The following is a 25,659-nucleotide window of genomic DNA, read 5'->3' on the forward strand; positions in this document are numbered from 1 at the left end:
AGGAGGGAAGGAGGAGGGAAGAGAAGGAGGGGAGGAAAGGGGAGGAAAGGGGAGGAAAGGGGAGGAAAGGGGAGGAGGAGGAGGAGAGGAGGAGGGTAATGGGGCTAAGCTATAAAACCTCAAAGCCTACCCCGGTGACAATACTTCCTCCAACAAGGCTATACTACCTAAAGGTTCTATAACCTCCCCAAACATCACCACCAACCGTTCAAATGCACAAGCGCATGGGCGGCATTCGTTTCTTATCCAAACCACCACACCTAGTGTTCCAGGCTTTTACACATGGAGTCTAAGAAAATTGTCACACGAGCAGCGAGGTTGGCCTGAAGGCTACCAAAAGCTGTAATGGGGTGGGGGGGAGCAGGAGTAGTGAGTCAAAGATTCAATTTTCAATTAAACAGGATGAATAAGGCTTGATGTTTGAATTTGAGAGTGGCTACAGTCCATAATAATGTGTCTCAGAACAACTAAGTAAGAATCAAATCTATCACTACATAGAAGACAAGTTGCTTAACTTTACTGTTTCCATATAAATGCATATGTTCGGGCGTCACAAATGACCACATATGTAGGTATGTACATCCTGTAAGCTAAGTCATATTAATTAAAATATTCTGGGATCCATCCCATAAACAGTCACCAAACCCAGACACTATTTTGGATGCCAAGAAGTGCTTGCTGACAGAAGCCTGATATAGCTGTCTCCTGAGAGGCTGTGCCAGAGCCTACAAATACAGAGGCAGATGCTCACAGTCAACCATTGGACTGAGAATGAGATCCCCAATGGAGGAGTTAGAGAAAGGACTGAAGGAGTTGAAAGGGTTTGCAACATATAGGAAGAACAACAGTATCAACCAACGGGACACCCCAAAGCTCTCAGGGACTAAACCACCAACCAAAGAGTACACATGGAGGGACCCATGGCTCCAATGGAGCAACTCATGACTCTAGCTGCATATCTAGCAGATGATGGGCCTTGTTTGACATCAGTGGGAGGAGAGGCTCTTGGTCCTGTGAAAACACAATGCCCCACTGTAGGGGGATGTCAGGGCTGGCAGGAGGGAGGGAGAGCACTTTCATAGAAGCAGGGGGAAGGGGGGTGGGATAAGAGGTTGCTGGAGGGAAAACTGGAAAGGGGATGACATTTGAAATGTAAATAAAGAAACTAATAAGAGAAAAAAAGAAAAAATATTCTATATATAGATATGTACATTCTATCAACTAAATCATATTAATTAAAATATTCCATATGTAGATGTGTACATTCTGTCAACTAAATCATATTAATTAAAATGTTCTATTAATAAAAATTTTTGATGTAGACAATATTCACATAATTTCTTTTTCTAAACTGTCATAGTTTCTGTGTTGTGTTCAGCCTACAGATTGTCTCCTCAAAAACCTTCCTTGCTTAACATCATTACAAATAATATTAAAATAATTAAATATTAAAATAACTCAGTATTTGGTTTTCTTTGAGATGTTTTGTTATTTAGCCAAGGTTAGCCTCACCTTGTCATTCTCCTGTCAAATCCCCCAAGAGCTGGGGTTATAAGCATGGGATTCCATTCCCAGTTCAGAACTTAAATTTGTAATATTTTTTAATTTTACTTTCCCTGTAGTATAAATATGCAACTTCAGTAACTTTAAAAACACCTCATCAGGAGAGAAAGACAGACAGACAGGCAGACTGACAGACAGACAGACCGGGGTACAGTGTGTCCATCCCTTTTCCATGTGGCTGTGAAGTTTGTGATAAGATGTGAGCTTTGAGTGAACTCTATTTCAGTGCTGTATCTGTTGAATTCAGACCTTGGCATGTTAGAATACATGTTGCAAACATAGATTGTAATGACTCCATCATACAAGCTCCTCCTCCTCAAGGAGCCTCTGTCCTGTTAGATTATATACAACAAATGAGGGCTTGAGATAATTGGTACAGACAGTAAATGTCTTACACACAGAGAAGATCTGTGTAAAGTAGACTGTAAGGAGTGTGGTTCCAACAGTAAAGAAGACGACACAGCTGACACAGCCATGTGATCAGTAGAACCCGTGAGAAGGAAGCATATAAGAATTGAGGGTGGGGGTGGCGGGAGTGGGGGTGTAGGGTGGGGTGTCTACTCCAACCACAGCTCTGTGTATGGGTTTGGCAATTCTGTCACCTCTCTGGCTGAGGTAGAGTGGGGGAGGGGGAGAGAACAGGAGCAGCTGTTTTGAGAGCAAAATGTGGAATGCTGAAAATTCCAAATTAAAGGTTTTTAAAAAAGAGCTCATTTATAAAAGCAAATAATGGAAATTACCAGAAGATTTATTCAACAAGCACAGCAACAAGCTTACATTTTACCATATACATATATATATATATTTATACACACACTAATAAAGTACTAATTTTCATTTGTGAACTTGTTTTGATTCTATTAAATATTCATATTGCAAAGTTTTTATTAAAAAGGCTCTTTTGCTTAGTCTTGTGTGTGAAGAAACTTGAAGGGTTCATCCTTTTTCTTTCTTTGTAGTTTTTTTCATTTCTTGGTTGGTTGGTTGGTTGTTGGTTTGGTTTGGTTTGGTTTTTGACAGGGTCTCATTCTGTAGCTCAGGCTGGTCTGTACCTCATTATGTAGTCCAGTGGCCCTATTCATGGCAATTCTTCTGCCTCAGGCTTGTAAGTACTGGAATTACAGGAGTGAGCCACCAAGCCTGTTCTTAATCTGTTTGCTGACAGGAGCCATCTAGGAAAGTCTATGGCAAGCAAATGAGTTTCCTTGAGACGGTTCACCATTCTGGATCAGCTGCCGTACGGGAGGTCCCACTCATGAAAACACGGAGACGGAGAGTGATGCAATCAAGCAAGAGGTTTAATGATCCAGTGCACTTGGGTGACCCTGTAATCGGGACAGAGGCGACCCCGGGTAGCAAAAGCACACACTTTTTATACACTTGTGGAGGACAGCCGTTGGCAATAGCATGAGTTGGTCTTTGATGTTGCACATTGACCCTTACATTCCTCAATGGTGAGATATCTTTGGCATCAGATGGGAGGCTGCTAAGGGTCCTTCCCTCTTTGTGGTTAGCTCATTTCCTGGAACAGGGTGTTATTCTAAATTCTTTGGACAGGGTATAAAGCTGGCGAAAGCCCTTAGGGTCCTCATAACCTACCTACTTTCTACCAGGCCAAGCCTCCTAATAGCTCTTATGCTTCAGTAAGAACTGGGGCCCTTCAGTACGTGATGGGTGAGCTCTGGAGAGCCACAGCCCCAGGGACTTCATCCAGGATCGCTTCTCACTGCTGTTGTGCCTTTCCTAACATTATTACATAGCCTAATGATTCCTGGGCATCAGCCCACCCTACTGGTCAAAGTTCCTGCAAATCAACATGAAGATGAACTGTCAAGAATTAATGGCTTTGGGGCTGGGGATTTAGCTCAGTGGTAGAGCGCTTGCCTAGGAAGCGCAAGGCCCTGGGTTCGGTCCCCAGCTCTGAAAAAAAGAAAAGAAAAAAAAAGAATTAATGGCTTTATTGAGTTCCTGATTTGATTCAAATAATTTTAGAAAGGAGATGGTTTTAGTTGTTTTGCCAGAAAGGTGTAAAAAGAATCAAGAATAGAATGTGCCCTCTTCATAGAATAGTAAGTAAAGACAGCATAATAAGGGATACAATGAGCTTTCATAAACTACACACTAGGAAGAGAAATCAGCTTGGAACAAATTTGTCATCAAGAAAAAACATTCATTCTAGGTCAGATCCAAGGATGAGGCCACAAGTATTCATTATGATAAAGCAAGACCATGTGAAACTATGGCTTTGAACTTATAATGAGCTTATAGAATGAAATACTGCTTTGAACTTACTATCAACATCCTTCTATAACTTCCCTTTTGTGTAACATTTAATCTGTGAGGTATATTTATAAGGAATTTTTGTCTAGAAGGTATAAGTTGCCAGAGAGAAGAAATAAAGTGTGTCTGTTTGTCTGTCTATATGTCTGTATGTAGGTATATGTGTATGTGCATACGTATGCATGTGCACTTGAGAAATTGATGAAACTGATGGTGGGATTTGGCCAATGTGTGTGTGTGTGTGTGTGTCTTTCTGTGTCTGTGTGTCTATGTCTGTGTGTGTGCATGTGTGTGTGTGTCTCTGTGTGTGTATCTTTGTGTGTGTGTGTGTGTGTGTGTGTGTGTGTGTGCCTGACTTTCCTCTTTTTTTCTCTCTGGATCACGAAGAGTTAAAGAACTCCAAGCTCTTACCTGGCCAGCAAGGGGCCCTTTAGCCAGAGAGGAAAGAGCCTAAGCAACTAAGCCTTTTTTCTTAATCCCCTGCTGCTAACAGCAGAGCTAAATTGCCAGAAGCCAGTGGCTTTTATTCACAAAATAGCAAAGAGTTAAAGAAGGCAGAAATTGCCAAAGATAAGCAGCTTTGGTGTTGACTCCACACACCCCCACCACTCTACTCACCCTCACCTCTAGCTGCCTGCCTCAGTACCTGGATGCTAGGCCTGGCTCCCAGCAGCGTGTGTTTTCAGTGCTGGAGGTAGAACTGGTGTCCTCCACATGCTAGGCAAGGAATCTACAACGAGCAACACTCATTGTTTTAAAGTTTTCATACGATATGTTTTGATAATGTTCTTCCCTTCCCCTAAATCCTCCCAGATCCTCCCCACCTCCCTGCTCAACCATCTTTAAGTTCTTTTTAAAGAAAGTAAAAAGGACAAAAAACACCAAACCATAACAACAACAACAACAACAACAACAACAACAACACACACACACACACACACACACACACACACACACACACACACAGGGGTGGGGGTTGGGGGCGTCACTTTTGAAGAAAACTGATTTTCTCTCTCCCAGCAGCTATGCCTTGCAAATAGCTTTTAAGAGTATTAAAAAGTTAAGAGCAGCATTGGTAATTAAGAAAACAAAGACAATAATGGTGGATTATGCGTCCTCTGTAGAAGTCAGTATCTACCCTGTACCTGGAAGCTTCTGTGTCAGTGCAGGGGAATATTTTTGACTTGTGAATTTATAAAATCTTACAGAAGCCACGTAAAGAAAGAAGCCTGTTCCTTAAAAAAGAAAATCACCTGCACTATTTGCTTCCTGGTGAATTTTCTTTAAAGGTACAATTGAAAAAAACTGGGCAGTTATTACAAGGCTGAAGTTAGAGATCAAGGAAAAACACAGCCAAGGGTCCAAGGGTGTTGTGGTTTGCCCTGAAGTTATCTGTATTTTGATGCTAATTCCACTGCCCCCAGGACAGCTGCCTAGTCTCATACTCAGGACTCAGGTGACTTCACCAGAACCACCTCCCCATTGAATTTGTAAAGTACAGGTGAAGGGCAGGTACAGGATAGAAGGAGGTCTGTCATTGGAGGAGAAGGAAGGATGGGCGGGAGAGAAGTTTGAAGGAAGACGAGGAGACTAGAGGAGAAAGGAAGAGACAGGAAGAGGAGATAGTGAGAAGCCATGGCAGGTGATGTTAAGATTCTGCTCTGGGTATTTACAGGTTGTTATTAATGTTCCTAAGGGATGCATGGTACCGGGCTTTGTATGTTTAAGTGGGCAATTATATCTTATCAATTGGATCTAAGATTATTGTGTTGTGTGTTCTTTTATGTGAGGGTTTGAGTGTAGGAAAGTGTTTGGGGTTGGGGATTTAGCTCAGTGGTAGAGCGCTTGCCTAGGAAGCGCAAGGCCCTGGGTTCGGTCCCCAGCTCCGAAAAAAAAAGAACCCCCCCCCCAAAAAAAAGTGTTTGGTGGCAGGAGGCCACCGAGGAGTTGGGATGTGTTTCTGCCAAGATATCTAGCAGATATCTTGGGGCACCCTGGTGCAGACCTAGTGGGGTAAAAGACAACCATACTTTTTTTATTTTTATATTTCTACAACAACACAAGGGTCCTGCCAGCACACCATGCTTCCTGCAGAGTCCAGACTGTTGGCTCTGTGGCATGGCTTGAGTCACTGATTACTTGCTTAACAGATGCACCTGGCTGGCACAAGCATCTCAAATCAAAACATGCGAATCACACAGCTGTCCGGTAAGCTGTCTGAGCTCTGTGGAAATTTTCTTTTTATTTTTGCCTATCTGTCTCTATCTCCTTTTAAATTGTTTATTAATAAAGAATGACAAATTAAATATATATGAAAGATTGAAGAAAATTAAAACTATTGCTTATACTGGTAAGGAAAGTAAATGGAAGAAGACATTATCTACCCAATACCTGCTCATCTGTCTGCCAGCTACTGTGACTCACTAAATTTGCTGGATACCTATGTCAAGATCAACCATGCAGAAATTCCTACCATTCCTACCCTCATTTATTTGCTTCCATTGTGGGTATCAAAATGCCTAAGACAACTTCTTGTTTCTGCTGGAAGATATAGCAAGATAAGAGGCCACGGCTCTCATTTCTACAGTGGAAAACATCTAGGGAGACTGAAAATTAGCTGTTTTCTTGAGCACATTGGATATTTGAAACCGTGGGTCAAACAGTTAACCCAAGGTGCTGCTGGTTATAAGGATAGTTCAGAGCACTGGCTCACCTGGGCCACCAGGCATCTTATTAACTAGGAGGTAGATAGGAGCATCATCAAGTTCACACAGGGTAGGCAAAAGCCATCTCAGAGAATGTGAGTTCTTTGGGGCTGCAGATATTGTCTTGCTAGATCTTTCACCCATAGCCTCATTAGGTTCTGGGGAAATCAAAGTCCTGTTCTTAATTTGCCCATGATTACGGAAGAGCCTGGGGTGTGGGGTTTTTTCAGCTTTAGTGCCTTGACTACATCTCCACAGACTTCATGGATTCCAAAGGAGAAAATCCATGAAAGTTACCTTATTTAAGATACAAGTGATGTAGAGAATGGTTCTGAGGAAGTATTTATTCATCTCTGAGTAGCAATATGCTGGATCCAACAGGCATGTCCTCCAAATCTGTACCTGTGGGAGGCCTAAGTTAGCCATGTAGGAAGATAAAGGAGGATACACACATAGGCAGCCATGTTGGTAGATGTTTGTATGGAGTCTGTGTGTGGGTTTCAGAGTAGGTAATCTCCAATGTATGTTTGTTGCAAAGAAGGACACAAATGTCATTCCACACCCATGTAGGTAAGGGAGGGAGAACTGGATTCAGGGGCGTCTAAAAGGAAAGCCACTTTCCATCATGTTCATGTGTTTAGAGACTCTCTGAAAATATTTTCAATCTAGTTAATAATGGGTCATAAATTATCTCTCATGAACAAGTATCAGATAGTAACTAGACTTGTAGTAAATTAAAGACTCTAGTGGAGTGGGGGCTGGAGAGATGGCTCAGTGGTTAAGAGCACCGACTGCTCTTCCAGAGGTCCTGAGTTCAAATCCCAGCAACCACATGGTGGCTCACAACCATCTGTAATGGGATCCAATGCCCTCTTCTGGTGTGTCTGAAGACAGCTACAGTGTATAATAAATAAATCTTTAAAAAAAAAAAAAAGACTAGTGGACTGATATTTTAGATCTGCAAAACTATGTCTACCTACAAACCCAACCCTGGGGGTCTCTGAGTATGTGCCTTACCCAAACAAGGACCTGTGCAGATATAAATGGGTAGGAAAACGCATGATGACATCATCCTGTTGTGCCAAGCTGAGCCCAGAATCCAGTGTCTTCATCAGAGACAAAAAGAGCGGCACAGAGAAGACGATACGGAGATGAAGGTAGGTTGTAGTGATGTCATCACAAGAAGCCAGCAACATCAGAGCTGCCAGAAGCTGGGCAAACTGGGAAGGATCCTTTTCTGGAGTATCCACAGGAAACATAGCCCTGCCAGCCTTTTCTTTCTGTCTTTCTGTGCCCCCAAAGGTAAAACAAATCTTTGCTGTTCTGTGTGGCCGTTGCTCTGGTAGCAAAGGGAAACTCAGCACGGACCACGGTGGCTTGAATGTGAGCTGTCCTCAGAGGCTAACGTGTTTGATTACTTGGCTCCCAGGTGAAGGTGTGGTTTGGGAGGTTGTTAAACCCTGCTGTAGGGAGTGGATCACTGAAGTGGTCCTTGAGGTCTGAGAGTCCATCTCATGTCTGCTTGCTCTGTTTCTTGACTGGGTGCAGAGTGAAAGGCTGCCTCATACACATGCTGTCATGCCATTCCCACCATGGCAGACAGTACATTCCCTAGACTGTGAGCCCAAATAAAGCCCCCTCTCAGTACTTTGTTCCTGTCAGCTATTTGCCCACAACACAGAGAAAAGAAACATATATTTAGAAAAAAGGTACCAACGGAGATTTAGATCTGTCACAGTTATCTCTCTTAAGATGCATGTTATTTAAAACCAACTAATTCAAAAGCTATAATACACATGAAACCTCTTTAAACCTTTTATCCTCTACCCTTTTACCACAGAATCATCCCCCCCCTTCTGCTGGCTACATAGACATTTTATGAGACTCTCTCTTCATCTCCACTACTGAGTCATCTTTCAAATATAGAAGGGGATCTGGTACTCTGCTATCCCCCAACTCAGCAAATGTCTCTTTTATAATCTTGGATTTTCTTAGCAGCTAGGAGAGTGTCATCAATACCAAACTGTGACAAACAGAGAAATATCACTTCAAAGCAGAAATGCCCAATATCATTAAATAACAGCTAAAGGAAAAGTCTGGTGTGTGCCAGCACCCATGGGATTACAGCACTGTCGGGAAAACACAGAAAGGGAAGAAAATAAAAACAACTTTGCTATATTTTACATTTGTTTGCAGCTTTCTTCATCCACAGACTGGTGCCTTTGCTCCACTTGATCTCCATCTTCAGGCATAGTAGCTGCATATGCCTAGAAGCTTCCAGAGAAGATTGTATTATCTTGGCCATTCACAGAATGGACCACATGCCCTTGTACTTTATGACCTGGGATATGATGACTTGTATAAGTTTGGCCCAGGGAGTGGCATTATTAGGAGGTGTGGCCTTATTAGAGTAGGTGTGTCACTGTGGGTGTGGGCTTAAGACCCTCACCCTAGCTGCCTAGAAAGGAGTATTCTGCTAGCAGCCTTCAGATGAATGTGTAGAACTCTCAGCTCCTCCTGCACCAGGCCTGCCTGGATGCTGCCATGCTCCCGCCTTGATGATAATGGACTGAACCTCTGAACCTGTAAGCAGCCCCAATTAAATGTTGTCCTTATAAGAGTTGCTTTGGTCATGGTGTCTGTTCATGGCAGTAAAACCCTAACTAAGACACAGGATTTCTACCTTCTGCATCTGTCCTAAGTTGACTACCCCACAGTCCATCCTTAGGAAGTTAGGTACATAAAGCTATTCTTTTTCTCAAAAAAACAAAAAAACAAAACAAAACAAAACCCACAAACAAACAAACAAAAAAACTATCTGGAAAGATTGCTCAATGGTTAAAGGTACTTGCTGCTCTCCTAGAGGACCAGAGTTTACTTCCTAGCACCCACATCATTCAGCACATGACAGACTGTAACTTTAGCTCCAAGGGTCTGATGTTCTATTCTGGTCTTTGTAGGCACCTAAATACATGTGTGTGCACTAACACAGATGCACACATAAATAAAAAAAATGAAGAATTAAAAAAATAGAAAGAAAACCAGATCACCAACAATAGGCACTTATTAGATAACCTCTAATCCGTTCATTTAAGAACTACTAGTTAGCACCTAAGGTCGTATATATGAAGGCTATGAAGTAACATAAAGGATGATTTCTAAAATAACAAGAAAACATGTTAAGATAGACATGTATGAGCACCTGATATATGAGCACGGAGCTAGAATGCTATGTTATGTCACACTGTAACTAATTACTGTAACTAGTGCCTCATATATTAAGGGACAGTTAGGTGGGTCAGAGTTCTGAGGCTAAAATGGATTTTCTTGTTAGTGTCTCACAAGACCGACGTCAAGATGCTGGTCAGGTTTGTTCTTATTTGGGGTGGTTGGGGAACAAAGGGACAATGCCCCCATGGCCTCGTTGGTGACAGATAGATAGATGGGAGTTGTAGAGCCTCCACATTACTTCTCCTTGTGTCTTCAAACCAATAATGGAGCATGACTCATTTTCACGTTTCAAATCCTTCAGACTCCTATTCCTTCTTCCTCTGTCTTGTTGAAGCTCTCACAAGATTGACTCAGGGTTGCCCAGGTAACCTCTATAATTTCAGGTCAATTGGTTCTGGACTTTAATTCAATCTTCAAAGACCTTCACAGAAGCAGTAATTAGATTCATGTTCACTTATATAACCAGAGATAGGAATCTTAACAGGACCACCTTTGAACATCTACCAGCCTGTCAATCTATCACACATTCATCTTCCCACACAGGAAGAGTTGATTTTCTGTGTAAGATTCAGTTCAGATTTGAACAGAAAACAACGAAGAAAATGAGAATTCAGCCTGTGCTACTAAAAAATTACGCAGGGATACACTACCAAAGAGGAGTTACTATCCATGGCACATAAGAAAGCCACACAGCTCAGTCACAACAAACAACAGAAACAAACAAATGAACTGAAAATGGACAGAGATGCTACATAGATGTAAGTGCTCAGTAGTACAAGTACATCTTTTTGTGTGTGTCACTTAGTTATTCCAAATTAGCCGTTATTTTTGACAGCGTCAATAACTTAGACAAAAATGCCAAGTATCACATTAGACAGGACAAGAAATGTGAGCTGGTAATAAAGGGAAGTCCATAGTTGGTTGGCTCTTGATTAAAATTGAGCTCAGTTTGAAGAGAAGTTTCTAGAGTCTTGCTCCAAGCTTACCATCGCTTCTGATCTCTTTAACACTTCACTTCACCAAGGACTTTAAATATCCAAAAGGTATTGTAATCAAATTGATCAATTTAAAATTGCTGAAGTATTTTGAAGGCAGTCAATAACAGTAGAAGCAAAAATACCTCTATTTTGGGGAATAGCACAGGCCATAAATGATGCTCTCTCTAGCTTAAGATAATACAAAAGGGTCTGGAGATGACTTTCTTGATAAAGTGTGTGCCTCACAAGCACAAGTGCCCTATTGCAAGTGTGGGTGCCCAAAAGCCATTGAACAAAACCCAGCCATGGTATTTACAATCCAAAGAATGTGGAGGAAGAGCCAAGTGGATCCCTGAGTCTCAATGAACAGCAAGCCTAACCTACTTGGCTAATGAGAGACCCTGTCTCCAAAACATAATATAAATGGTGCCTAAGGAACAAAACCCGAAGTTGAACTCTGGCTCCGTGTGCATGAACAAACACATGCATGCTCACCCACCTACACATCTGTTTACCCACTCACCCATGAATGAAAACACATGCAAAGATATCGTAAAAGCAATTTGTGTTTCATTAAAACCATAGTTTGAATTTTGATCTTTTCTAGGACCAGTGTGGTATGCAATGCAACCATCTTGTGACACCATATGTCTCAGTTACTTTTCAGTTGACCGTGATCAAGTCAACATATAGAAGAGGGTTAGACTCTATGACCATCATGACAGAGAGCATGGCAGCAGACCGGCAGACATGGTGCTGGAGCAGTGGCAGAGAGAGTTTACATCTTGATCCACAAGCATGAGGTATGATGGTAACTCTTTAGAGCTTAAAACCTATCCGCCAGTGACATACCTTCTCCAAAAGACCACACCTCCTAACCCTTCCCAAAATATTCCACCAACTAGAGACAGAGTATTCAAATATATGAGGCTAGGGAGCCAATATCCTTTAAACGATCACGTCAGGCTATGGTATGGATAACAGCTGCCTTTCACAGTTGTGAGCATAGGGAAGCAACTGCTAGTCGATGGTGTACTTTGTGGATAGTGTTTTGGGTGTTACAGTTTCTGGTTTTCATCAGCTGTATACACACATGAGAATGCACACTACCTTCAATGTGCTAAGTGTGATATGAGACACTGCCACACAATAGTCTTTATGTAAAACGACTTCACTCAGCCACTGGTCAACTGGAAGCCCTCTGACACATTCGGGGCAGTCTAAGTCATGATGTCTCCTAGGCTGAGAATATTATACAAATGCATTCAGCACACCAATTTTTCAATTTATGATGGGATCATAGGAATGTAACCCTCATAAGTCAAGGAGCAGCTATGTAAATAAAATGAATTCTTCTTTCCAGGTCTGGTTTGCCACAAGCGAGACATAGCTGAATAGCTGTTAAGGTTACAACAACGAAAAGCAAAGAGATTTGTGCTGGGAACAGAGTGTTTGTTCAGGGATGATTCCAGATGCCCAGGGTCATCGCAGCAAGGAAGAGTTCTCTTTCTTCTTATATTTATGAACAGCAGTTTTAAATGCATGCTCTCTTCCAGATCCCATGTTTTAGTGAGGAGAGCAGGCTAGGCGAAACATAGTTACCGGAAAGAGAACCATATGGAAATGTGGGTAGAGGCATAGCACAGAGGAGGGGGAAGGAGCATTTGCCTAAAATCGGTGTAAAGAGTAGTATGGTGCCTGTGGCCTGTACTAAACAAGGCCAATCAAGTTCAGATCTCCATTCAGTGGGTGTGGGGAGGTACTTTTTAGTCAGTCCATTGAAGTGTTCAATCAGGTGCTGGATATTTTTCTCTGTGTGAGGATGGCTGTACGTGTAGGAGGCTGAGTTGAGGCTATCTGTAAAATCACCTTACCTACCCTGATGTATGCCTCTGCCATAAGCATGGGCTGTGTAATGTGGATAGATGAAAAGATGGGATTGACAAAGGATTTCACAAGAAGGGGCCAACTGATGAAGGTTTATAAACGTGGACCTCACATAGCACTGGCGACTGAGATGATAAAGGGGTGTTGTCTGCTCTAAGACTGTGGAATCACAGGTTTCCCATGAACACATTCTCCATGTCCTGAATGGAAACTGGAGCTGTGCTGTGACAAGACGCAGTAAATAGCTCAAAAGAAGAAGCAGTCATTTTTGACTCAGGTTTCAGAGAAGTCAGTTTATGACAGGCTGGCTCCATTACTGTGGACCTGAGTTGAGGCAGGAGGTAATGGAGGCAGAGAAGGCAGAATGGTGGACTGGTTAGTTCAAGGGACCCAGGAAGCATAACCACAGGGCAGTCCAGGAGTCCATAACAATAGGGCATAGGACACTTCACAATGACCTGCTTCCTCCAAAAAGGCCACACCCCACCAATAGTCCATTCAAATTGTGATTCCATCAATTGATCAATCCAGAGCACTTGTGATCTTCCCACTCCTCCTCCTCTGAATGCTGCTTGCATTGAGGACCTGTCTTCAGTGCATGAGCATTTGTGTGTGTGTGTGTGTGTGTGTGTGTGTGTGTGTGTGTGTGTGTGTGTTGGGCAGGGGGTTAGTTCAGAATCACCATCATAGGACTATCTCCATTAAAGTTTAAAATATAAAGATCAAGGAGAGACAGGCACTCGAGTTATACTCACTAGCTGCTCATTCCTTCCGTGTTAAAATCAATTGCCCAAAAAGCTTAAGAACTAATCTTTCAAACTTTCAATTTATTTCTCAAGTCTCATAGCATTTTAGAGTTGTGTTTAATATAAGAAATGCTGGGGCTGGGGATTTAGCTCAGTGGTAGAGTGCTTACCTAGGAAGCGCAAGGCCCTGGGTTCGGTCCCCAGCTCCGAAAAAAAAAAAAAAGAAAAAAGAAATGCTGGCAGAGGATGCCACCTCTAGATAGAGCAAAAACAATTGTGTCACTAATGTTTGAAATTAAGCAATTTCACAGCAATATAACCTTGAGGTTCATTCAAATTAAATATTATTATTGATTCTAAAATAAGGTACCTGCTACTTTTTAAACATAAGACATATATACACACATATATGTATATATATATACACATAAATTCTTTAAAATGTCAGTCTTCTATCAGCATTGTCAATTACAACAGTGAAAAGAAAGATATGAAACTTGGCTTCAGCAGAAGCAATCATCTTAAATATTTTTGAATGATAGCTTTTCAAGGGTTTTGAATCAGAGTCACTCAAAAGTAATGTTTAATTTTGCGCTAAAATTAAGAAAGTTTCAAAGCCAAGTATGGGGGTGCAAGCCTATAATTCTAGCTCTCAAGAAGCTGAGACAGGAGAATTATTGTTAATTTGAGGCCATCCTGGGCTACAGAATGAGTTCCAGGAGACTGAGATGTAGGACTCTATCTCAAATTATAAACAAACAAACAAACAAACAGAATATTGGGTGTTGTTGAAGGTTCATTGTTATTTTAAATATGAACATGTTCTAGCACTGGGAAGATAGCCTTAATTATAATGGAAATTTATGCTATCCGTTATAATATCAGCTAGCAGTTTGGTTGATACAAAAGGGATAACATAAGGAATTCATAAAACATATAATTAGAAGACATATAATATATACTCGTCTTATTTTCTTTTTTCTTTTTTCTTTTTTTTTTTTTTGGTTCTTTTTTTTCGGAGCTGGGGACCGAACCCAGGGCCTTGCGCTTCCTAGGCAAGCGCTCTACCACTGAGCTAAATCCCCAACCCCAATCTTATTTTCTTTTTAAGACAAAGTCTCATTATGTAGCCTTGGCTGTCCTGGAACTCACCATGCAGAACAGGTTGGCCTTGAACTCACAGAGATCCGCCTGCCTCTGCATCCCAAGTGCTAAGGTTAAAACTGTTTGCCACCACAGCCAGTCCCCACACCTCACACACATCCCTTTAGATTTATGAACAGATTCAAAGAGAATTGGCATCCTTCCAAAGCTCACATACCTGGTTCTGGGGGCTGAAAACAGAACCCAGGCCTCCTGCTCACCACCCCTAGTTCTGTGTATCACTGTGAGGCCCGACAAATCCATGAGATATCAGACTTACACAGTGACCTACATAAGCTTGGTCTTCCATGCCTTTTCTCAGAAGACTCCCATTTTCCCCAGTGTGCTTCTCAGTTGTCCAGGTCTCTGTGACATCACACTTCCAGACTTTTCTAGGGAGAGTAGAATTCCCAAAGCCACTGTGCTTCTCTTACAGAAATGGGCAGCTTTCATTCAGGAGACAAGCCAGCAAAGGTGAAAATGGATGCAAATTTTAAAACACAGCTCAAGACAGCAATTCAGGAAGTAAAAATACATTACTGCTGGGCAAAGACAGATGGGAGAAAGTTCTTGGGGAAAGGGGGACACTGGCTTGTACCTGAGAGATCTGTAGAGTTTCGAAGAAAGGCCCAGCAGAGAGGGCATTGAATGGAGGAACACCTGTAAATGATGTTCACATCTGCAATGTGCTCCCTCGATGCATGAAGAGGCTGTGATTTTCATTTACAATGAAAGCAACTACACGCTTATTAAGTTACATGAAGTCGACAACTGAAACGAGCCAGGAGTAAATGCAAGGCCAGCCAACAGTGAAACAGGGGATGCAAGCTAGTCACCAGGGTATAGATGCGCCAACCAAAGACACTGATCGTCAATGAAGATCAAATGTGTAAGCCAAGCATGAAATTTTGTCCTTGTACTTGCATGAAAATGCTACCGGTGAAATCCACCAAGAGAAAGTCTCAATGCCAAACATCTATGCCCCAATGCAAGGGCACCCACACTTATATAAGAAACTTTACTAAAGCTCAAAACACACATTAAACCCCCCACAATAATAGTGGAAGACTTCAATGCCCCACTCTCACCAATGGACAGATCATGGAAACAGAAACTAAACTAAGACACAGTGAAACTAATAGAGGTTATGAACCAAATGGATTTAACAGATTTCTGTGGAACATTTCACCCTAAAACAAAAGAATACACCTTCTTCTCAGCACCTCATGGTACCTTCTCCAAAATCAACCAAATAATTTGTCACAAAACAACCCTCAACTGATATAAGAAGATTGAAATAATCCCATGCACCCTATCAGACCACTACGGCCTAAGGCTTGTCTTCAATAACAGCAAAAACAACAGAAAGCCCACATACAAGTAGAAACTGAACAACTCTCTACTCAATGATAATTTGGTTAGGAAAGAAATAAAGAAATTAAAGACTTCCTGGAATTTAATGAAAATGTTGACACATCATACCCAAATTTATGGGACACAATGAAAGCATTGCTAAGAAGAAAATTCATAGCACTAAGTGCCCTGGTAAACAAACTGGAGAGATCTTATACTAGCAACTTAACAGCACACCTGAGAGCTCTAGAACAAAAAGAAGAAAACTCACCTAAGAGGAGTAGAAGGCAGGAAATCCTTAAACACTAATTGGCTAAAATCAACCAAATAGAAACAAAGAGAACAATACAAAGAATCAACAAGACCAAAAGCTGGTTCTTTGAGAAATAGATAAACCCCCAGCCAAACTAATTAAAGGGCCCAGAGGCAGTATCCAAATTCACAAAATCAGAAATGAAAAGGGAGACATAACAACAGAAACAGAGGAAATTAAAAAAAATCATCAGATCCTACAACAAAAGCCTATACTCAACAAAACTGGAAAATCTAGATGAAATTGATGGTTTTCTAGACAGATATCACATACCAAAGTTAAATCAAAAGCAGGTAAACTTTCTAAACAGGCCCATATCCCATAAGGAAATAGAAGAAGTCATTAAAAACCTCCCAACCAAAAAATGCCTAGGGCCAGATGGATTTAGTTTAGAATTCTACCAGACCTTCAAAGAAGACCTGATACCAATATTCCTTAAACTGTTCCATAACATAGAAACAGAAGGGACATTATGTAACTCACTCTATGAAGCCACAATTACTCTGATACCTAAACCACACAAGGACCCAACAAAAAACAAAAACAAACAAACAAAAAAAACCCTTCAGACCAATCTCGCTTATGAATATTGATACAAAAAATACTCAATAAAATTTTTGCAAACCGAATCCAATAACACATCAAAACAATCATTCACCATGATCAAGTAGGGTTTATCCCAGGTATCCAAGGTTGGTTCAACATACAAAAATCAATGAACATAATCTACTATATAAACAAACTCAAAGAAAAAAAATCACATGATCATCTCCTTAGATGCATAAAAAGCATTTGACAAAATACAATACCCCTTCATTTTTAAAGTATTGGAGGGCTCAGGAATCCAAGGCCCAGACCTAAACATAATAAAAACAATTTACTGCAAGCCAACAGCCAATATCAAATTAAAGAGAGAGATACTTGAAGCAATCCCACTTAAATTGGGGACAAGACAAGGATACCCACTCTCCCCATATCTATTCAATATAGTACCTGAAGTGCTGGCTAGAACAATAAGACAACAAAAAGAGATCAAGGGGATACAAATTGGCAAAGAAAAAAAAGTATCACTATTTGCAGATGATATGTTAATATACATAAGCAATCCCAAAAATTCTACAAGAGAACTTCTCCAGCTGATAAACAACTTCAGCGAAGTGGCTGGACATAAAATTAACTCAAATAAATCAGTAGCCTGATACATACAAATGGTAAAGAGGCTGAGGAAAAAATTAAGGGAACAACTCCCTTCACAATAACCACAAAAAATATAAAATTTCTTGGGATAACTCTAACCAAACAAGTGAAAGATCTGTATGATAATAACTTCAAGTCTCTGAGGAAAGAAATCAAAGATCTCAGAAGATGGAGAGATCGCCCATGTTCATGGATTAGCAGAATTAACATAGTAAAAATGGCCATCCTACCAAAGGCAATCTACAGATTCAGTGCAATCCCCATCAAAAATCCCAACACAATTCTTCAAAGACATGAAAAAAGCAATTCTCAAATTCATCTGGAAAGGAAAAAAATCCAGAATAGCAAAAACAATTCTTAACAATAAAAGAATGGCTAGGGGAGTCACCATCCCTGAACTCAAACTTTACTACAGAGCAATAGTGATAAAAACTGCATGGTATTGGTATAGAGACAGGTAGATCAATGGAATAGAATTGAAGACCCAGAAATAGAACCACACACTTATCCACACTTGATCTTTGACAAAGGAGCCAAAAATACATAATAGAAAAAAAGAAAGCATCTTCAATAAATGATGCTGGTCTAACTGGCTGTCTGCATTTACAAAAATGAAAATAGACCCATATTTGTCACCTTGTACAAAGCTCAAGTCCAAGTGGATCAAGGACCTCAACATAAAACCAGATACACTGAATCTAATAGAAAAGAAAGTGGGAAAGAGCCTTGAACTCATTGGCACAGGGGGAAATTTCCTAACAGAACTCCAATGGCTCACTCTCTAAGATCAAGAATTGATAAATGGGACCTCATGAAACTGGAAAGCTTCTGTAAGGCAAAGGACATAGTCAATAGGACAAATCAACATTTTACAGATTGGGAAAAAATTTTTTCACTAACCCCCACATCTGATAGAGAGCTAATATCCAAAATTTATAAAGAACTCAAGAAGCTAACCACCAAAAAAAACCAAACACCCAATCAAATAATGGGGTATAGAACTAAACTGAGAATTCACAACAGAGGAATCTCAAATGGCTACAAAGCACCTAAAGAAATGTTCAAAGTCCTTAGTGATCAGAGAAAAGCAAATCAAAACAACCATGAGATTCCACCTTACACCAATCAGAATGTCTAAGATTAACACCTCAGGTAACAGCACCATGTTGGTGAGGATGTGAAGAAAGAACACTCCTCCATTGCTGGTGGGATTGCAAACTGGTACAACCACTCTGGAAATCAATTTGGAGGTTCCTCAGAAAAGTGGAAATAGATTTACCTAAAGACCCAGCAATACCACTCTTGGGAATATACCAGCCTTATTTGTGATAGCCAGAAGCTGGAAACAACCCAGATGTCCCACAACAGAAGAATGGATACAGAAAATGTGGTTCATTTACACAATGGAGTACTACTCAGTTATTAAGAACGAGGACATCCTGAATGTTGCAGGCAAATGGAAGGAACTAAAAAATATCATCCTGAGTGAGGTAACTCAGACCCAAATCCACTAATAAGTGGATATTAGCTAAAAAAAAAGTACAAAATACCCAAGATACAGTCCACATAACTCAAAAAGGTCAAGAAGCTGAAGAGCCCAAGTGGCGATACCTCAGTCCCACTTGGGAGGGACAAGAAAGCAACCACAAGGGGGAGAGGGGAGGACCTGGGAGGGAAAGGGGACAGAGGAGGGCTATGGGGGGTGGAGAGGGGAACATGATTTACTATTGGGTGGGAGGAAAGGACTGAAGTCCCAAGGGCCAACAGAAAGAATGGAAACAGGCAACCTTGGGAGACAGGAGGTTGGGAGGACTTTCCAGAATGTACCAGAGAACCGGGAGGTCAGAGACTCTCAGGACTCAAAGAGGGGGACCCTATATGAAATTCCCTACAGTGGGGAGAGGAAACTTGTAGAGGCCACCTCCAGCAGAAAGACAGGGCATCAAGTGAGGGAGGAGGTTGCTATCCCACAGTCAAAACTCTAACCCATAATTGTTCCTGTCTAAAAGAACTTTAGGGATGGAAATGGAGAGAAGTCTGAGGAAAAGAAGGTCCAGTGACAGGCCCAAAGTAGGATCCAGCTCAAGAGGAGGCCCCAAGGCCTGACACCATTACCGAGGCTATGGAATGCTCACAAAACAGGACCTATCATGACTGCCCTCTGAAAGACCCAACAAGCAGCTGAAAGAGTCAGGTGCAGATATGTGCACCCAACCAATGAACAGAAGATGCTGACCCCTGTGGTTGAATTAGGGGAAAACTGGAGGAAACTGAGGAGGAAGGTGACCCAGTAAGAGGACCAGCAGTCTCAATTAACCTGGACCCCTGAGATCTCTCAGACACTAGATAATCAACCAGGCAGCATACACCAGCTGTTATGAGGCCCCCAACAAATATACAGCAGAGGACTACTGGATCTGGGTTCAGTCAGAGAAGATGCACCTAACCCTCAAGAAACTAGAGGCACCAGGGAGTTTAGAGGTCTGGTGTGGTGGTGGTGGGGGGACATCCTCATGGAGACAGGGAGTGCAGGGAGGAGGTATGGGATGTGGAACAGTCGGAGGGTGGACCGGGAGGGGAATAAAATCTGGAGTGTAAAGATAGATAGATAGATAGATAGATAGATAGATAGATAGATAGATAGATAGATAGATAATGCCCCCTGGTGAAATGCTGGCTGGTAGCCTTGACCCATCTCTAAACCTATAGCCATAGTGAACAACACATATGGCTTTTTCTAATAATGCTGCTCTACGTAGGCAAGAATGTCACACAGAGCACACCTTGCCAAAAAACGTCCTGTGAATTCCTGAACTATGTCCCTTCCAAACCCAGAACTCCGCTGAGGCAGAAGCCTTAATGCAAGAATGAAATGGGAATCGATGGGATAGATTCTTGTCTATGCTTCACTCATTCTGCAAGTTTAGCTGACCACTGTAGTAGGTACTTTTCTCATTAGGACAACATTCCTGGCAAAGACAACTTAGGACAAAAAGGGTTTATTTTGGCTCACAATTTGAGAGCACAGCCCATCAGCCAGGTGTGGGCCAGCTGGTCACTTTGCTTATGTAGTCAAGAAACTAAGACTGAGATAAAACAGCTCATTTCCCCCCTTTTATTCAGTCTGGGATCCCAAACTACGAAATAAGGCTGCCTACTTTGGGGATTCATGCTTGAATTTCCTACTTCGGTTAAACCTTGCTGGAAAATCCCTCCTAGATATACCTAAAAGCATGTCTCCTAGGCAACCCTGAACCCTAACAAGTTGACAAGACCAACCCTCAGAAGTATCTACCAAGTGTCTAGAAATCACTCAGAAGATGGCGGTAATGAAGACTGTGTTGAGGGTATGTTGGTACACAATGGGACAAACTTTACATTATGGGAAAGTCCACCCCAGGAGAGGTGGCCCCAGGACAGGACCAACATTGCTACACCAGACAGAGTAACTTGTGACATCTCTTTCAAACAGAACAATGTTTGAGTCAGATGTCAACGAAATGAGAAAGGCAAGCATAGGAAAAACAACAAAAACTCTCAAGGAAAATAAATGTTTCACATAAACGCAGGAAGACTGTAGTTCACCTCATAGCGAATGCTATCTCCTGGACAGACGGTGGTACTACGAGCACAGCAGTCCAACGTTTTCTGCAGATGCTTGAAGCATCCATCTCATGCTCAGTAACTGATCTCATACTGCAAGTTAGCTGTCTATGGCCAACCTGAGACACATAAACCCTGTCTCAAAAAACACATAAATTAGTAAAAATGTACTAATTATCTTCTCTAGAATAATCATACATTTTAAGTACTATCAAGAAAGGCAATGAGCGGACAGAATTATAATCACTCCCTCCCCCTTCTCTCTCCATCCTATCTTGAAAAATCACACCCAACAGAAGGTAGAATTCATCCCAAGTGGATGACCCCAGCCTAAAACCTCCCTTCTATGGAGCGAAATTTCACAAAAGAAAACTGTCATGGAGATTAGTGTCAACTATGAGATTGCACATCAAAGCTCTTACATGAAAATCTGTTTCCAACGTCTTAAATTACAGTTTGTAAATCATAATCGGTAAAACTGGCAGTTAATTTTAAAGCGTTGCATAAGATCATGTGGACGTGAGGAAGGCAGTAGAGCTTAACCGTCAGCTCCCCAAACCGGGGCGGTGTGATGCACCCTGTATAAGAGTGAAGACTCATTTCATCTCTTCATGGTTAGTAACACTTTGCCTAAATGCTTACTGGTTGGACCTCAGCACTGTCGGTTTTTGCAGAGATTACAGGATTCTCTACGGATTTTCACTCAGCTTGTGAAGGTACCAAAAGGTTTCCTGCCTCTGAACCCTCAGGATGTTGAGTCTTGGTGGCGCTCAGGTACTTCTCGAGTTCCCTGACAAGCTGGTGGAGAGTTTTACTTAGCAGGATGCAATCTACTCACAAAACCTCCCCTTTGCCTTTAGCTGAGCATTTTCCAGGGCAATACCAGTGGCTGCAGAGTTATTTCTGCAAAGCTCTGCAGGATGCCAGGGGCCGCGTGACTAGGTCATCCCACTGCAGGGTATGCTCCAAGGAGAGCTAAGGCCTGTGCCAGGGACAGGTCTGGCTGTCTATGAAAGATGAACAAATTTCAAACACAATGTATTGACCCGTGAGGCACATGCTGTGTGGCAGCAAAAGAAAGCTGGCTATTCTAACACTGGGGTCTTATTGGAATGGCTGGTTGCATCTACACTGCTGACTAAGAGGGACCTCGGGGTTTCTGTTAATACTTTGTCAGTAGAGATTCTGCCATTGGTGCCACAAGGAACCATCAGGTCACCTCCTGAATTTTTGTCTGTGGCCATAATAGAGATGCTGTGGCTGAGTTAGTAATGCTATTCCGGTCCCTTAGTGGTCTTCACAGCCCTTGGAGGCCAGGGAACCAGGGTGCAGAGGCACAGCACTGGGTGCCCGCTGCTTTGCACCAAGCGTTGAAACACAGTGTGAACCCAGGATGCTGGGCTAACTTATGTGTGTTCTCCTGGGATCTCCAGATTCTGAGTGCGGCTCACACACCTCCTTGTACCTGAGCATCTTTCAATCTGCCTCTTCTCCTACGACCTTATTGTCAGTGTGGACCGCTGATGACCATCTCCACGTCACACGGGCCCAGGCCACAACCAGGCTCCCTGAGTCAGACTGAGCACTTAAAGAAGACTCCCGGAGGCCGTCTACATGCTGGTTTCAGCAGAGCTACTTCGCGAAGCATCAAGAGCAGCTGAGAGCAGCCCCTGCTGCCTACCTGGATACTCCCTGGAGAAAGGAAACTTCTCATTTTGACACGAAGCGTTTTCATGATGGTTCGCACCAAGGTTGCTTGTTCCCAAAGCCATTTGGCCTCGGAGGAGTTGGCTATCACAGACCTGAAAAATAAAAGGCATTCCATCCCCCGTACCCCTTTTTAATTAGTCAAATTAGTACTCGTAGCATCGATTTTTCTATTCTGTTTGTCTTGTTGTACAAAAACGACGTCTAGCTATGTTGTCCACACCGGCCTTGAATTTGCCTTCCCGCTGCTGCCTCAACCTCCCTCCCAAGTGCTGGACTTATAAGTGGCAGCACACACACGGTCTGTTCTGTACCAGGCACACGTTAAGTGTACTCTTGGGGCTTCCCCGGGGAGGAGGCCATCCTTCTGTTCTGCTCCACTGTGTGTCAGTCATTGCTGACTCTGACTGTCAGATGGCCATTAAGTTATACCTATAGGCTGCTTTTCCAAGGAGTCACTCATTCACTGCGCATGTGTACAGTCACTGTGAGGGCCTTCCTGGTGTCACGTGACCCACTCTCCAATCACAGCGATCCCCAGAATGACCTCCTCTAGCATCCCTGTTTAAATGAAGTTTTTGTTGCTGCCTTTAAGTGCTGGTAATTTTTTTTTCTAGGATTTTATGAGTAATACGGTTATTTCAGTTAAAATCTTCAGCAACATCCTCCTTGGAAATCTCTTTCAAGGAAAAGTGAGTTTAGGAAGAAGGCTCTTAGCCTGTATGCTTTTTCAAATCAAAGAATAAGAGAAATTTTACACTAAAGCATTGACTGATGAGCGTTGAAGAGATGGCTCAGAGGAAAAAACCTTTGCATCCTAAGCCCACCAACCCACTCCAATCCTGGGAACCCACATCAAAGTAGAATGAGTGAACAGACTTCACAGGCTGTCCTCTGAACTCCAAAGCCTTCTGAGGCACATGTCTACCCACCCACATGATAACAGAAAACGATTTTATGTAAGAATAAGTAAAATGTAATAAAGCGTTGACTGTTTAATTGGCTCGTATTTAATCCCAAGATTGACCTTCATATAGTGTCTCTGCTGGAGCACCCGCCACTCAAATCATAGGGATGGTGAATTTGAATATCCCAGAGTGCTTTGCACTTGTGAAGACGTGTTATCGGGATTGCTCAAAGAAAACTGCATCTTTATGGGGACCCAGAGCTCTAAAAGTCCCTTTGCAGCAAAGAATGCACCTCGCTATGCACAAGGTGTAATGTGGTATGTTACCTCAGGCCACTCAAACCAGTGGAGAGCTGTGCCACGTTGAAAGACCTTGGTTCCATCCAGTGAGAAGTGGGGAGGCATCAGCAGGTAAGAGACGTCTCATCTTTCACTGCATGCCAGTGTGAGCCCGTGTCTATCTGGGGAGAGTAGGTCTACGGCATTAAGCCATTTTCAAAATTACTCGACCCCACACCTGTGTGCATGTGGAGGTCAGAGGTCAGAGGTCAGAGGTCAGGGCTGGGCATCTTCCTCAATCTTTCTCCACCTTGTTTTGAGACAGGGTCTCTCACTGAAGCTGGAGCTTTCCAGTTTGCCTAGGCTGGCCAACCAGTCAATCGTGGATATCATTCTGTCTCTGCCTCACCCATGCTGGGATCACAGACACATTTCCACATCCCGTTTCCCACATGGGCTCCAGTAGATCTAGTTCGGGTCTTCATGCTTCTAACACAAGCACTTACAGACAGTGCCATCTCATCAGCGCTCAGTTCATTTCTCTTTGCAAGTGTAAAGGAACATTCCGGCTTTGCTGCTTAATTATTCATTACATAGTAAAACACATCAGGAAGTTCCAATGTTGCAGGCTGCTTTCTCAGGGTAATCTATGTCAGCAAGGTAAATGCTGCCATCTACGTTGTTAAGAAGTTTAATGATATTTATCTGGGACTTCCTGTGTGTTATTTTTTTTAACGCCTGTATGTTTAACTAACTCCTAGAAAAACTATTTAAAAACCTTGCCTGTCTCCCTAAAATTGAGCATTCTATTGGCTTCTGGGTCCCTCCCCTCCCACTTTTATTTTTTTAAAAACTAGCTTTATTGAGACATAACTTGTGTACAACACAATTTAGCCACCTAAGGTGTCTTCATATTCTAGACCGACCAACACTGCATTTTTATTCCCGCTAACAGCATTCAGTGTAGATCCTGGGCAGACTCCCAGCTTGGAGGTGCCCCCAGGGAGTTTAGGCTGAAGCAGAGCTGTTGGTGAGTGGATCTTGGCACCATTTTGAGGTTTTTCCTTAGGATATAAGATTGTGGACAGTGCCTCACTTTGTACGGATGCTTAAATCTGATTCAAATGGAGCCTGTCAAAGAACTAACTCTAGTTCTTAGAAGAAACATGAAAGTTAAGCTCTTGGTTTTTAGAGGACACACTGAAACAGGCTGAAATCTGGAAGGCAGAGAGATAAAACGGGAGAAAACAAATCATGCAAAAACACCAATTTGAGATATTGGTCTTTGCTGCTGGACTTTGAGCCGCTGACCCACAGAAGCATAAATCGCTTACGGGGAATAGAATAAAAACCTAGAGCTATCTAAATGTGAATTAGTCCTGCTTTCTGATCACCTCTCCTGCTCAGAGATGCTAGCTCAGGGGAACACAAACAAAATTTAATATTTTTCTTGAGACATAGTTGGGAGGGTGCTTTGCCCCAAAGAGGAAATGAAATTGTAAAATGGAGATGTAAACAAGTTCTGGGTGGTAAGCTCTATGGGAAGTAAAAGAAAGTGATCGGAATGAGGAACTCCAGACAGGGATTCGACCTTAGGTCATAGGTCATTGTCCAGCTTTGGTGTCAAAGTCTGGGAAGTAAGAGTTAGGGATATCGGGAAAGTAACAGAGTGCTATTGTCATGGAAGACAGTTCTTACAAAAGACCCTTCTACAGCTGACTTCAGTGAAGGAGTATAAGGGAAAAGAAGTCACAACCTGGTTTTGTTT

At 42.2% G+C, this 25,659-nt stretch overlaps 1 long non-coding RNA gene across 1 annotated transcript; it reads right to left on the minus strand.

Moving 5' to 3' along the window:
* Window positions 1–2,119: 2,119 nt before the first annotated feature.
* On the minus strand, window positions 2,120–25,659 carry LOC120102437 (uncharacterized). Its single transcript, XR_010066007.1, has 3 exons — window positions 14,711–25,659; window positions 4,490–4,573; window positions 2,120–3,483 (listed from the first exon to the last, which is right to left on the minus strand). It is a non-coding gene; the product is annotated as an uncharacterized LOC120102437 (long non-coding RNA).

Source organism: Rattus norvegicus, chromosome 4 (genome assembly GCF_036323735.1).
Source record: "Rattus norvegicus strain BN/NHsdMcwi chromosome 4, GRCr8, whole genome shotgun sequence".
Classification (NCBI taxonomy): domain Eukaryota; kingdom Metazoa; phylum Chordata; class Mammalia; order Rodentia; family Muridae; genus Rattus; species Rattus norvegicus.